Source organism: Lepidochelys olivacea, assembly GCF_965140295.1.
Source record: "Lepidochelys olivacea isolate rLepOli2 genome assembly, chromosome: 1".
Taxonomy (NCBI): Eukaryota; Metazoa; Chordata; order Testudines; family Cheloniidae; genus Lepidochelys; species Lepidochelys olivacea.
In genome coordinates, this window is record NC_140411.1 from 76,044,178 (window position 1) to 76,056,654 (window position 12,477).

The window sequence follows — 12,477 nt, forward strand, 5'->3', positions numbered from 1 at the left end:
AACATATATATATAACTTATAAAACTCATAGTTGTTTGCTGGCCTCCACTGTTGTTAATAAAATTAAAACAAGGCAAAACAGAAGGATTTTGTTTCTATCCTGGTAGCTTCTTTTATGGTCTTTGGTCAGACAAAAGAAAATATATATAGCCACTGAGTCCAGTTCTAAGAATTTCTCTGGTCACTCCTATGGGATTCCACATCCAAATTCCCCCTGTGGAGTAATTTACTATTAGGCATGGATGCCTATTTGTTTAGTGAGGAATTCTAGGTGGCACAGGCCCAGTGTGGTGACTGTGCGACACCTCATTTTTTGTCTCCTGAGGTAGGCAGTATCCCTATGTAATTCCCAACTATCAGAACAACCTTCCAGGGGCATAGATGCTTGTCCAGCCACAACTTACAGCAGTCTGAAGTTCCTGTAAATTACTTCGGGAATCAGAATGGTTTTGGTTGGTCTTGGGGACAGGGGAATGCAAACATGGTTTAGAGCTGCCTTTTCCTCTCTTCCCACTTTAGCAGCATTGAGAATATCTTTGTTGTAACTACTGAGGCCCAAGTCCATTACCTGGAAACAGTTGTCAATTACTTACTTCATGACTTGAGCTTCAGTCATTTGAAAAATACATTACATTTTAAAGTGATAAAGAGAAACACAGCTATACAAAAATCTACCAACCAACTAGCTTTAGTTATTAGACAACTCAAATTTATAGTATAGAAAAGTCATATTACTTTATCCTGTATATAGTGCCTTCTATATTTGGCCATAAGACATCTCCTCTAAAATGACAGAATAAAAGATGGGACAACAAAGTATTACACTTGAAGTATGTTGGCAAAATTCATTGTGTGTGACAGTGAATCTTAATCTCTTCTGGTGCTCTGTACTCTTCAAAGATGGAAAACCACTCTGAAAATCACAGGGGTTTTATTCTGGTGTCCAAGAGATGTCATTGCACAAACACACTCATTAAATTGATCATTCCGTAGTTTAGTTTTGGAAAACACACTGCTAACCGCTATTTTGAATCTCACTCACAAAATCTGGCAATGTTGCATCCCTAAATCTATGTTTACTTCTTCCTGCATTAATTGGCATGGATGTCTCTTTATTTAGAGAGGTATGTAGCAGCCCTTGTTTGCTGATTGCCGATACTATCAATACTAAAACATTGCAAAAAAGTATGTTTTTAATATCAGTTTGTCAAAGATCAATATTTTGAATGAACTACAAGGAATATTTTGTAAGAACTGCACAGAACAAAGAAAATGCACTGCTAGTTTAGGGATTAATAAGAGTGAAAGAATATGTTTGCCTGGGAAGGTATTTGCTCATTGAAACAAGCTACACAGAGGAGAGAGAGAGAAATAGTTCTCTATTAGGAAATGATCCTTACAATTATTCTTTTGGCTTATACTGAGTGTAGATTCAGTTTAATAACTGATGTGTCCTAGACTGGGAGGGCTGCAAATGACTGTATCCTGCACATTTGGAGGTTTAACATATGTTTAACAGATCTTCTCCATCTGTAATGTCTATGATATTAAGATCAAGGAAACTAAGAAATGATGTGTGCTGTGGGATGTGAGGATTGAGGCCAAAGGCTACCACTGCTTCTGAATGGTGCTTAGAGCTAGTCTTTGTCAAAAACAAGGAAACATCATCTTTGATGCTGCCCCAATATACAGTGCACATTAGGCATTTCATAGGAAGCTAGGACTACCCAAATTCAATGAAATGAAAATGAGAGACTTTATCTTAGAGGTGCAATGCAAAGATTTTAATAATCATTAATACAATAAATTGCTCTTTAGTAATACTTAGGGGTGATGGAACAGACCTCAAATAAGGCTTACACAGAGTTAGAACTGTTGGAAAGTTCATTTTTAAATTATTTTGAATAAGAAAAATCATGTATATTTATCAACATGCCTTTAACCAGTGCTTTACAATTTTTTAATAAGGCATCCATTGCTCCAAAGGATTTATAATTTATAGGTTGGATTGTGGCTGGTACATCAGAGGAGCCTTCCTTCACACTTGCATAGTCCACATAAACTTGGCCAAAATTAAAATCCTTGCACTCAAGGGGAACACAGGGACTGCTCCCTCTCTGTTTTCCTGTGATGCAATCCATCCCAAGAGGAAGGGAGGGTTAATGGCCTCACTTTACTTTATAGTAACCTGAAGAGCCTGCCTGTCACATTGGAGTTGGTGCTTATTGCATCAGGAGTTCTTACTCTGTGCACTGAGGAAGTCTGGGAGGAAATCTGTTTCCATCAGCCATATCCACCAGATAGCTACACTCAGCCTCTTAGTCTGAGCTGTGTGCAATATGTTACCTAGCAGAATCAAAATGATGAGTTACTTTGCTATGGATTGTTGCCAGATTTTCATGACTACAGTGCCAATTGTTCCTGAACTGTGCTGACTAAGGACTATTTTAAATTTTGGTCACACAGTCAGTCCATGTATCTTGAAAGAAAAAAAGAACGGTTGATATGGTAGATAAAGGACTGAAACATTTGTCTTTCATCAACACCAGTTAGTGTAAACTCAGGTTTCAATAGAGCTTATGCCAATTTATGCCAATGGTGAAATTCTGAACACACTGAAATCAGTGGCAAAACTTTTATTGACTTCAATTGAGCTAGGGTTTCACTTGGCTCAGTATCTGGTGTTCTCCATTTTTTCTGCTCCTGCATTATCAGCAGTCAAAACTGTTTCCTAGAACATGGCTTCAGTTAAACACCAATTACAACAATCAGTGAAGTTCAGCAACTTTTCCTGGAATAATAATTTAATGCTTCTTTAAATGTGTTAAGCAGCAGGTTCATTCCAGTTATTTCTAAAATGAAATCTGTTCTGCACTATGCTATATGCTTTAGGATCTGGCCCTGGCCTTATTCAAGTCAATAGCAAAACTGGCATTGAGTTCAAAGGTGTACAGTAAAGCCCTTAATAAGAGCAAAAATGTCTGTGTGGAGATAAAATGGAAGCTTTGAGTTCAAAGGTCTTTGAAATAAAGTGGAATCAACTATTTATGGCTTTTAGAGTCTTCCACATCACAGGAAAAGTACTATGATTTCCTTGAAATCAAAAGTTTTAAAATATATTACACCACTCCAACATCCATCCCCCTACAATCAAATCCAAAAATTATCCCCCCCAAAAGTAAACAAACAAATAAATAAATAAATAAAAACCTCTACATTGATGAAAATCCAAGTAATGTGTTTTTAGGATATTGCAGTGCAATACAGGGACATCAGTTAGAAAAACAGAGGTATTCTGTCTCCAGATATATCACTTACATTTATGTGTACCTGGATATTGCCATGGAATTTAAGTGAAAATGTCACTTACATTGAAATCAATGATTTCATGTGCTCACTGTAAATTCCCAGTTATAGGCATTCATGTGGGTTCCAGGGTATGGGATCAATGTGCACAGATCAAAAAGAAGGTAAAGGGTGAATGAATTAAATAGAATATAATACATGTTTTAAAGGAGGAAAAGGTTATCACCCCATTTGCCAGTCTTTGTTTTGTTTATCTTAGCCCCCCTTCCTTTTTAACATACTGTGTAATTCCTTAATTCTCAAGGAACAAATCTAGTTGTCTTTGGATCTCACTTATATTTATTGTTTCCCATGCCTCGTTCAGTAAATTATTCCTTATTTTTTATCTTATAAATTGAAAATTTTTCTCCTAAACTCCATTGTTAGGGGGCTTATTCCTTCACCCACTTACTTCCCTGGTCCTTCTCGCATGAACAGAGAGCAACAATACCCGATGTCCAAAGGTGCAAACAATTCGATGTTTATTGGGGTGAACTTCCAGCAAGCGTGATTCCAATTTCCTTCCTTAGTATCCCCCTTCCCAGCTCTGTCACCACAGAGCCTTACACTTGTGTCCCTGTTCCCATTCCTGCCCTTAGACAAACATGATTCCAATTTCCCCACCACCATTCCCTGGTCCCATCCCGATCCCCCCCACACACACACACACCCACTTCCTGATTGACTGCAGACTATATAGTAAAACTTGAGTTCTGCTTAGCTATACCTTAACCAATCATTTTCCTGAAATTTAACTAACCAATCCTAGCATATTGTAACATGATTATTTAACCAATTATATCCCACCACCTTAATTAGTTTACACCCAGCAAAATTAATTATACAGCAGACAGAGACAATTACAGAACCAGACAGAGATTATACAGACAAACAATAGCAAAGTGGGAACTACAATGACAAAACAATACAGAAGTGAGTATTTCACATCCCAGCTATTGATTAGTGAGTTCTTGCCAGACAGGATGCTATCAAACTAAGTTTCCTTTTACATCTTCTAGGCACTTCCCTTTCTCTGGAGGCTATAGGCATTATCAGGACAGGGTTGTATTCCTAACAGCTCAATAGCGTCTTATTTCAGTGTGACTAGGTTGGAATGCGAGGCTGTGACCTTCGCTTCCCAGTTTATGGCTGCCTCTGCTGCTTAGCCAAAGGCCTTAGCCTAAGAACAGGGCCTCAGACTGTCACAGTAAGAGAAGGCCCTTACACTGGCAGACAGTGATTTTGATTCTTTTATACCTCTATAACTAGCCAAGTGATAAGAATACACCTAAATTCTTAGACTATAGGCCTTTACAGACAGGCCTGAATATCATATCATAACATACCTATTTACTTCTTGTCTGATATTTAGATTATGTCCTGTGTTTTTGATCTTTTTATAGTACAATTAAACTTCATAAACTTCAACAATTTCTCCTTCCTAATTTTTAGAGATGGAGTCCAAAGCAAAGCTCTGATGTGTTCTCAAGGAAACTTTGAGGTATAAATTTGATTTTAATTCTTAACCCCTATCTCCATAGGAGGCCAAACTAGATCCCACAACCAGAACCAAAGAAAGTTTAGATCTGGATCAAACTTTGGGGTTGGTACTAGCTCTAATGACCTCTGTGAGGTCACCTCAAAGTATCTTCTTTTCCAATCAGAATAACACAAACCCTTAGCATTTGTTCACAACTTAGTTTTTTGTGACCTGATAGCTCATCTGTTTACTTCATCCTCTCCAGTGCAATTATGTCCTTCCTATTCTCTGCTCCAAACACTCAAGATAAGAAGCGAGGTTAATTATACCCATCTTTGGTGTAATTTATGCTTTAACCTTGGACTTGACATTTATTCTGCCATCTCCTCCTCTGCTCTCACCAATTTATTCAAACTTGTGGCCTTAAAACAAAATAAAAATGATAAATCTACCTCATGGTCATTACTTATATCTCAGTTTTCAATCCCTTAATGAAGTGTTGGGCAGTTGAGATTGTTATATGCATATGCATCATTTGAGCATTACACATTTAATAATGTCTATGAGATGACTACTTAGCAATAAATTAATAACCACTTATGAACAAAAATGATTACGCCAAATTTATGTTTAAAAGTCATTTTAACTGTAAGGGAATTGACTCAATTTTCTAGAGATTTAAAGGTGGTAAATGGATAAATTCAAGTAACTCAAATACCTTGTTAGAATAAACTGACATCCATTTACTTTTAATAGTCCCTTTCATTACAATATTTTTTTTTCCTATGGGATGATCAGAGGATTGGGCCCATGCATGCTTATCAAACAGAATGTAAAAAGAAAAGACAAACGATTTCTCCAGAAAAATCTGATCACTTATTCAGTTGGCTCCATTTTCCAAAGCTGCCTTTGAAATTCTTTTTATTAACCATTGGACTGCAGTTGTACAGTGGCAGAAAAAGCACCCAAGTGAAATAACCGATAAGAACTTCATTCTTAGCAATATGATGGGGGGAAAAATAGCCATTTCCTGATGGCAATATTTGTATGATTTAGTCAATGAAAATAAACCATGCCTGCCCTTTAACCATAAAAGCTTGTTATTTCATAGGGGAGAATACTAAGGGCCAAATTCTGAAATGTCGACTCCCAGCTGAGTAGTAGTTTATTTCACAAGAAGTCCTTTTAGGCCAGATTCTGCTGTCCTCTTAAAGGTGCAGCTTAAAAATCGCAAATCAATGGGCCAGATTCTGATAATCTTACTAACCTTGTACTTTCTTTCCTCCATGAGTAATCACACTGATTCTGGTAAGTGATAGAACTTTTGGGGGTTTGTCAGAGCTGGACGAACTATTTTCCGTAAACAACTGCAACCAATGGCACTACTCAGAGTGAGGTGCTTCTCCAAGTATCAGAATCTGGTCCATTGGAATCAATGAGTGTGACCCTGTGCCTCAAAGAGGCCATCGTGAGGCCCCAGAGGGCTGCCTAAATTACAAGCATCCTGTCCTATATATTCTATGTGCGGCTATGACGCTCAGAAAGCCTACTGCATTAATTGCTATGGCTCCACCTCCAGCATGTTCTTCCTGCATTAGCCCCCACCTCTGATACCCACAACACTATGCCAGGGCTTGAAGTATGGATCTCATAAAGAATTATAACCTGCCTTGTGTCAAGCTTGTGCCAGGGGGGAATTCCCCTTGACTGGATCTGGGTCTCTAACTATCCTTTTGCAAGGTTACTAGCAGAGGGGAGAATCTCTCTCAATGGGACTACCTGCCAAGTGCTGCCAAGGCACTGCTTAATAAAAATAAAGGGATTAAGATCTGTTCTAATGGTAATTGCACCTGAGGAAAAAAATATCACTTACATACTCATATCAGAGAGAGAGATGCCTGTAACTGAAGCATTTGACTTTCTCTCTGTCTTTCTTTCTCTTCTCACTGCCAAGCTCTCCTTTTACAACATCTCCAGAATATGTCCCATTCTCTGTAACTCCACTGCTAAAACTCTAGTGCACATCCTGTTTCTCCAGCCTTGCCAGCCAAAACATTCAAAAATTATGACCCAGGCCTTCCAAAATCGTGAAATTGGCTTAAGAATCGTGAGATTTTTAAAAAAATACATTTTTGGTAGGGGTTTTTTTTTTGGATATTGGCATTTCAGTTATATTCTGGGCTTGTTTTCAAGCTATTCTCCATAACCAAGAGGGCTAGAAACTGATTTTTTAAAATGAAAGATGAGGTTCTTCCATAATTTCAAAATTCTAGAAGCTTGGGTTTTAAGAAAAGCATAACATGTCATGAAAATCCTGATAAAATTGGAAGAGATGGCAACCCAGATTCTCTCATTTGGTGCCTGATCCTGAGCCGCCAATGAAGTAAAGGCACGGCCACCTCCATAGGCTAAAATGTGCTTGTAAAGATTAGGTTGAATTATGGTTTTAGTTGACTCTTAAATTATTGAAATTAATTACTTGGTCCATAGAGATCTTTCCTTCAGGGAAATGATCGTCCTCAGAGGTTTAGTGTCCAGTAGACCTGGAAAGACATGAACCAGAAGTCATAAAGACCAGGTTGGATCAGATTCTATTCTTGACATTGAAAACATTTGATTTCTTGCATTATCTATGGGGTAAAACATACCTTGTTGGCATTATTTATATATGATATTAGCATTTATTCTACCATCTGTGCTTACTCTTAACCCGAAAGGAGGCATTAAAGTAAAAAATGGATGGAAAACATTTTTTTCATTTATTTTGCATTAATTCTCTTGTTTGGCTCAATTGACTTTAAGGTTATCACCATGAGTACCTCAGAAGGCTGATTTTGGCATTAAGCCCTAACAGTTACATTATGCCTAACTGCAAGGACAGCGGGGTTGAGGATAAGGGTAGATTCATTTATAGGACATCCCACCTCTAATAAGATCCTCTTACAGCAATAACTTTCCAAGTGCTAGCAAATTGTTTCTAATGATTGGCCACAGAGCCAAGGTCTATGATCTTAAACTTAATAGAGCCCATATAAATACCAACACTATCCCTTTCTTGGGAATTTCTACCACTTTTTTTGTTAAGATAGGAAAATGCATCTAATATCAAATGAAGTTGCACTGGGGGGATTAAAGATTATTATTAATATTCCAACCTAATGAGGTAACCAAACGTTATGGTGTGAAGTGCCATGGGCTGTTCTTATTATTATAGATTGATGGACCTTGAAGCCTGATAACATTATGCTCACTTTATAACTACTACTCTTTTATTAGACAGCTTTTTTTCCTTCATTTTTGAAGATATTCAACTTTGGATCATGCAAGGATCCCAAATAGAAATGTATTAAAATATACAGTAAATACATAATTTAATCATGTTTCTCTTTGAAGAAAAGTATGTAATGCATAAATGACCCCAAGGAGGTAATATTTTAGATGAATTTTTGAGTTCAATATTTTCCAGTAGATTGGATTTATTCCTTATTTGATTTGCATATGAGCCTCACACTATATAAAATGTATATTTTGAAAGCTACAGAGCTAATGATGCTTCCAGTTCTTTTTAAAAAACAACTCTGAATTAAAGATACACCACACACTTTTTATGTAGGGGAAACATGTAAAAATGAATCAAGTTCTTTATTTTAGTTAAATTATTTATTTAAGTTAAATTTATTTAAGTTAAATTAAATGACATCTGTCAAACATACCAACTGAGGCTTAACTTTACATCTTGACAAATTCTGCTCCCAGAGATTATTTATGAATTAGAGAGGGTTACTTGGCTTGGCTTATCCTGCCCTTTCTCTCAGCTCTGTGTCCCACCTCTCTGATCTACTGATTATGATTTAATTCCCAGTTAGCATTCTGTGGATTGGGAGAATTTTGCCTTGTGACCAGAACCAGAAATATTACAGTTATTATGAACACCGTGGTGTGCACGAAGGAGTCAATTACATTTAGGAAAGGCCTTCTGTCATTGTCATATTTTTGTTATCATAGTTAGCAAAATTGCAACATTCAAACCCAGCAAAGTAGAGAGAGAGAGTATAATGCTGAAACTAATCAGTTTTCAAGTGTGGGGTGGGGGGAGAGTCTGTGATTGCTGCAAATTGGAAAAAAAAAGGTTTTCACGTTTTTGATGAAAACCTGAAACAGTTTGATGAAAATGAAAAATTTTCATTTTTGTTGAACTTTTTGTAGGAAAAAAATAATTTGTTGCTTTAGTATAGACTCAACCAGGGCCCTGTTGTGCTAGACATGACACACAGTTAAAGAAATGATCATCCATTTGTTTATAATCTAAACATATGACAAGAAACAAGAACTGGACACAGCAAACAGGTTTGGGATGAGATATAAGGTTACAATGAGACAATGTGATCAGTGAAATAAGCAGCAGGCAGAAGTGCTAGAATTACACATTCCTGGAATTATTTTTATAGTATTTGACACAGAACACTGTACTCCAGGGTGATTTAAATAAGGCCTGATCCTCAGGTGGCATAAATAGGCTTAGCTCCATTGTTAACTGCCCTTGTGTATGTTAGGTAGCTTAAACAGCCAAATATGCATAATCAAAGAGGTTGCTAAATGATGCAGAAGTAAACTTTACTATCTAAAAGAACTGAGTGATAAAATAAAAACAGTAGGGAGAGTGGCAAGCAGTGACCATGAACAACTTGATTTAAGCATAATAAGGAATAGGAGAGTTCTCTGACTTCAGCACTGAATTATGGCTGGATTCTCATCCACCCTAAGGCCAATGTACACTGCTCTAGTAGCATAAAGTAGACTTCAGAGTGTGTAAATATAATTTACTGTAATTTGCTCCCATTATGAGGCCTCTAGCCACTTCTAGAGTGTAAAATCATCTTAATGTTAATGATAATCAAAGACTTTGTTGTCACGAAAGCAAACTTGGGGGAATTAAGACATTTTGGGACAGATTTTCAAAAGAGTTTGGCTCTCAGTAGCTACCTACCATTTAAACATCTAAATGAAGTGGTCAAATTTTCCAAAAAATGTTCAACACCAAGTAGTTTCTGTTGGGAATAATTGAAGCTAATACACTTTGAGCAGTCCAGAAAATCTAGCCTCTAAGGCTCAGTTTAATATTTCTTCCTGTGGCAAAACTACTAGTGCTTGACTGAATAAAGAGTGTAGAATAAAGAGTGTAGGACCTTAATGAGTAAAGTGCAGTCACAGGCAATATTAAAGAGACACTGTGAACTTCAACACCACATTTCCATCTGTATATATATTTTTATTGACTATTGTTACAAATAACTTGTGGCTATTGTAACTGTAATCTAAGATTAGAGAAAATACTATTTTGTTTCTATTTTTAAATTTTATTTTGTGCACTTGACTGTGCTTTGTGAATAGCCAGTTTTAGTTTTCTCCGGTACACTTGGTCAGTCAATTTCCTCTTCTGTTTGTATGGGTCTTTCCAACAGCAAGAGGGGAGAAAATAATTATACAAATAAAAAAGTGATTATATAATCACAAAAAAAATTAGCACTGGGTGATTCAGTGGTAGCTATACTGTCTAAAACCAGTTTGAAATCATTTTAAAATGGAGTAGATATCAAGTTAGCAATGCCTCTTTAAAATCCTCCAGTTTGAAAGCTGGCTGGGGAATCCTAAGAAACAAGACAATTAAGGTGTGAGAGACTCTCATTCCTTTCAGTGAGAAGCAAAATGTAGCCAGTGGGGCTTTGCAGAATATGCTCAAAGACATGATGTTAGAAGAAAAACACACACACAAATACACAAATCCCTGTACTTTAAGGGCCTGACCCAGAATCTGTTGAAATTCTATAGAAAAACTCCCATTGGATGTAATGGTTTGGATAATGTCCTAAACAGAAAAGAGAGAGTCAGCCAAACAAGAACACACTGAGTTAGTTATGGCTCACAAGAAAACAATAAGGGCAGAAAAAGAGGAAAAGGAGTTGTGGGGAGTAAGAGGTTTTTATAAAAATATCAGAAGAAAGAAAAGGTACTAGAGAGAATTTTAAAAATACAATGACTCAAAAATGGATGAGATACTGAAATTCGAGACGCAAAATCAAGATAAAGGGTTAGGTTAGCCCAACTGTATTCAGAAGGTACAATGTATAGGCCCCTGTTCTCACATTGACAGCTGCACTAATGGAATGATTCACCCAATTATTAATAATATTATTTATTTATTGCAGTATGTAGGAACCGTAGTCATGGAACAGGATCTCATTGTGCTAAGCCTTGCACAAACCCAAAACAAAAAGGCAGTCCGTGGGTCAGCCTTTGGTATGGGACAGAAACTTTAAATTCTGGCCAGAGCTCTACCAGAGTCCCTCCAGTGATGGCTGTCTGGGAGCAGTGCTGAACCTGCCCACTTTGGGGCTGTACCAGTCACCTACATCTTCCCTGAACTCTCTTTTTGCTGACATTCTGTTTCCAAAGGTATGGAGTAGAAATAATGAGAAAGAAATCAAGAAAGTGCAGAGATTCAAACTGGGTGGAACTATGGTCAAAGTAGCTGAAAAGGGAGAAAATGCTAATAACAAAGTTTTGAGTGCACTGGGGAAAGGGGGAGAAGAGAGATGCTACAAGGAGTTTACCAGAAAGGGAAAGATCAGATTCTAAATAAAAGCCTCCTGCCTTTTTTTGTAGTCAGTGGATGAGAAGCCAGCCTAAGGAGTCACAAGTCTTAAGTGGAAAATGCAGGCTCCTATTTTAGGTTTTTAGTTATTTCTTTGTATTCTTCACATTCTGATACTGTGACAAGGGTGAGGATGATGCTACAGAAGTTTCTCTGATTGCTAAAAATAACTTAATCAAACCATTATTCATTGACGCCTGGCTGGCTGCCATGTATCCAACCTGGTTGGCTGCCAAGTGTCATGCCCACACTCCCACACAAAAATGTTTGATAATTTAATCTACCGAGGATTTAATTTAGGCTGGTAATGAATGAAAAATGAGATTTAAAGGTAGCCAAGGGGTAAATTCAATGACTTCAAACAAATACCCCCACACAGAAGAAATTACTTCAGTTCTTAAATTATTTGGCTAAGGATTTTCCCTAAGGACAAGATTTTACTTATCAGGTTTTTATTTTTCTGTTAAAATGCCTTTATAACTATATTATAAACAGTTCAAGTCCCAAGGAATGGTGCAAGGTGAAACATGCAATGTATCCCATATAAAAAGAAAAAAAAGATCTTCTCCGCAAATGACCCCTCTTGTCATTCTTCAGGGTGGCTTCCAAATTTACAACCACAAAGACAGGATATTTTGGCTTGAGCGTACTTGTATGTGTATGTGAGAGAGCTAAAGTATCTTTTGCAGTAGTCTGACTATTCTTCTGAAGAAGTTGACATGTTGTAGAGCCAGAAACCTTTTATGGGACATATGCAACTCAACGCCACCAGTACTATATTTGGGCTGAATAAAGTGTTATGGCCAAGTTCCATTCTAAATTATATGTGCGCAAACCCACTGCTGCAATGGAATAGCACGAATGCAACTGTGGCCAGAATCTGGCCATCCTTTGTAAATTATGATGTACATTTTAATCTATTAATTTGGGCCTTTTGTGGAGAGATTTATAAAAAGCTTGGGAAAGTTCTTGCCATTTCCCCCACATCTCCATTTTTTTT